This window comes from Mus pahari, chromosome 13, assembly GCF_900095145.1.
Source record: "Mus pahari chromosome 13, PAHARI_EIJ_v1.1, whole genome shotgun sequence".
Classification (NCBI taxonomy): Eukaryota; Metazoa; Chordata; class Mammalia; order Rodentia; family Muridae; genus Mus; species Mus pahari.
Genome location: NC_034602.1, coordinates 3,756,141 through 3,759,808, shown reverse-complemented (window position 1 = coordinate 3,759,808; position 3,668 = coordinate 3,756,141). Strand labels below are relative to the sequence as shown.

Here is a 3,668-nt window from a genome sequence, read left to right as displayed (position 1 = left end):
ATCTTCCTGACATGCTTCCTGCAGTGATGTCCCTCTCTCCCACCTTCTTGAAGTATTATGCAGTACATCATCCCAAGGCAAATTTCTTTTACTTTTTACTAAAGGGTTGTGATGGTCTAACTTCAGCAGGGGCAAGAAGTAGGAGACCCAGTCAACTGCCAAGAAACATCTGTTTTGTGTTAATGAAAAATAGAACAACTAATGCCAAGGCTCTGCTTTCAGAACACAACAGATGAGTCCTGCACCTGAAATCTTAGCTGAGACTTGGGTGATAGACAGGGATTCTTGACAACCAGATTCTTAAATCAGAGGAGACACACACACACACACACACACACACACACCCCACACACCGTCTTTCTGTCTGTCTGTGATGGGAAAGAAGGATTATGATTTGTGTTTGATCTTCCAGTTTAACCCAGATGTCAAAATGAGAGAAAGAAATTAGGAACAGATCTTTTCTTTCACTCATAGCTAGATTACACAAGGGTATATGCACAGAAACTGGAAACCTTTACCAGGGAGACACAGCTATTGTCTATTCATCTAAGGCTCCAGTAGCTCAAGAGACAAAAGGAGGAGGTCTTTCAATAGATTCACCAGCTGGTAGGACATAAACAACATTACTTTTTAAGCTTGGTGAATATTCAGTGGAATATACTCATCTTAAAGGCCTGAAAAATGCATGGTCACTGAAAATTGTGAAAATGTAGATCTTTAAATAAATCATTCTAATTCCATGAATTTGAAAGAACTATGAAAGTCTGAAGATTTCACTTGGCTTTAGTCATTCAATTAACACTGAACTTTTTACTGGCTGCAGTGTACAAATTGTATGAGATAATTTTAACTGTCAAAAGATTTGGCAAGGTTCACAGCATTAGCAGTCATTTTTAAAATAGTATTTCTAGAGTATCACATTATCTGTTGACAGCACAGCAATTAATCTAGTTCTTCATTACAGAGAAGGAGATATGTTGGTTTTAAGTATCCTTGGCAATGAAATGATTTATTCCTAATCAAATTGAGATATAATATGTTAGTGATGGATATTATAAGGTTTACTCTTCTCATTTGCATTAAGCATTATCTACGGTCTCAAACATCTTATTATGTGTGAAGTAATGTTTGCTGAAGTATTGCAGTCACCTTTGATACATTGTCACATCTCGATTAATGGGAAAAACCCTTAATTTAGTTTGATGTGAGTGTATCCATGCTTATTGTTAGTCTAAGGGCAGGCAGTTGGACTTATCTTAGTAGGAAAATAAGTAGGTAACCAATAAGTAGAATTTAACCAATATACTGATATATGTCTCCTAATTTAGAAGTTAGTAAGTTGCATTTTAAATGGTGAGCTATACGAAAATGGTGGAACACACTCAGTAACATAATGACATAAAATGTATTATAATCTCTAGTCATTTCCTCTCTTCTTGATTGGACAAGGGCATTGCCACTTGTTCCACAAATCTCTCACTCTGTGACCTGTATCACCGCTGTGAAAGTGTGGGAAGAAAATCTGTGTTTTAGGAGAAAATAGTTTTCATCTCTTCTCATTTCTCTCCTAGAAAATAATCGAAGTAGCTTGCACCTTAAGTTTCTTTTTCTCCAAGGACAAAACATCTCCCATAGAAATACATATAGTGTCCATTGCTATCTTCATAATTTTTTTTTCTCATGACAGACATTTTATTAAGTTTCTTCTACACAACACAATAAGTTCAATTGAGAGGCCAAATGGATCCAAGGAAAATAAAAATTAAATACTTAAATTAATCAAAAGGCACTACGACACCACCTAAACACCACCTCAGAGGTAGTAGGCTAAGGAAGGTCGTGCTACAGCAAGTTACCTAATGGGAATGTTAGCAGTTACATAGCAAGAAGCAAGTCTTACAGATGTTGTTACAATCATCACTGAGTCCAAGATATCTGGCCAGGAAAGGGTCACAATAGCTAAAGGTAAAGCCAATGGGAAAGGAATAGGTGTAGAGAATCCAAGCGAGATAAATAAAATTAAACAAATAGCAATGGATCAGGCTTCTTCCTCCCAAAATAATAACTACTGCATTGAGCTACCTGCCCCTGCCTTACAGGGTGCTCAACAGCTGAACTATGTTTAAGGATGCTCAGGGTTCCTGCTGTAGACCTCTGAAAATGTATTACACATGGGCTGCCTTTGTTGCTAGTTATTCTGAATGAAGAAAACCCCAAAGCATTCACATGCAATGGAGTATGAGCTTTGTCAATCATATCCTAAGGACCTTGTGGAATACTCTCTCAACAGTCTATACATATTTCAACAGCTGAGCTCAACTTAAAGCTGCAAAGTTCACAAAATAAACAAGAAAGCCAGGATACAACAATTCGGGTCGAACATCCTAGCAGTTAATAGCAATTTGTTTTTCTCCAATTTAGGACAAATTCTAATATAGCTAATGTGGGATGTAAAAAGCTATACTGAAGCAAGCTGGGTCTTCTGATCTCGCCAATATCAAGAAAAACAAGGGGTGGGGTAGGTTTATTTTCAAAATGCTTCAGAAGTTATAAAGGAACATGGCTGAACAGGTAGGAGACAGATTCTCCATTGTGGGTTCTCCTGATGGCTTCTGCAAGGATCATAGAGATGTCAATCACCTGTATTTTGGAGCAGTGTTTCATCTTGTCCTCCTGAGGTATGGTATTGGTAACTACTACTGCTTCAAAGCATGCATTGTTGATGCGAGAAATGGCTGGGCCAGAAAAGATTCCGTGTGTCAAGATAGCATAAACTCTGGTAGCTCCAGCTGAGAGAAGTTTGTCAGCAGCATGACAGATTGTACCACAAGTGTCAGCCATGTCGTCCACAAGTATGGCTACACGGTCCTTCACATCTCCCACAAGTACCATGCGGTCCACTTCATTGGCCTTCTTCCGTTCCTTGTGAATCAAAGCAAAATCCACATTCAACCGGTCTGCAATGGAGGTAACTCTCTTGGCTCCACCAGCATCAGGTGAGACAATAGTACAATTTCTCCACTCAGATATATTCTCCTGTATCCACTTTAGGACAGCTGGCTCTGCATATAAATTGTCCACTGGGATATCAAAGAAACCCTGAATTTGAGATGCATGTAGATCCACAGTGATAATATGATCCGCACCTGCTACAGATAGCATATTTGCAACAAGCTTAGCTGAGATTGGAGCCCGGCTCTTATCCTTCTTATCTTGGAGGGCATAAGGGAAGCATGGGATGACTGCAGTAACCCGGCTGGCTGAAGCAATCTTGCAAGCATTAATCATGATCAAAAGCTCCATGAGATTGTCATTTATCTCACCACACCCACTCTATACAATGTAGACATCTTCTCCACGAACGCTTTCCCCAATTTCCACACAGGTATGGTGGTACATCCTTATCATCTTCACACTGAGGAGATTTAGTCAGGGGGATCATGTGTCCCAAGCTAGCCTCGTACACACGATGTGACTCTGAGCCGCTATCTTCATAATTAACCAGAAATACATTGGGATGGTTTCTCAAAAGCAATGGTAGGCATAAAGCCTTATTCTAGGGGAGTACAGTTTAAAAGTCCTGTGGATTTTTATAGAAATAATGGGTCAGAATTCCCCAAAACTTTTCTATACATTCATATTTAAATTTCAAACTCAGCCTCATCTAC

General features: G+C 39.0%; 1 pseudogene across 1 annotated transcript; it reads right to left on the bottom strand.

Moving 5' to 3' along the window:
- Positions 1–2,497: 2,497 nt before the first annotated feature.
- LOC110330684 lies at positions 2,498–3,389 on the bottom strand (annotated as a pseudogene). The gene has a single exon (XR_002380966.2). The product of XR_002380966.2 is annotated as a ribose-phosphate pyrophosphokinase 1 pseudogene (transcript).
- Positions 3,390–3,668: the final 279 nt, after the last annotated feature.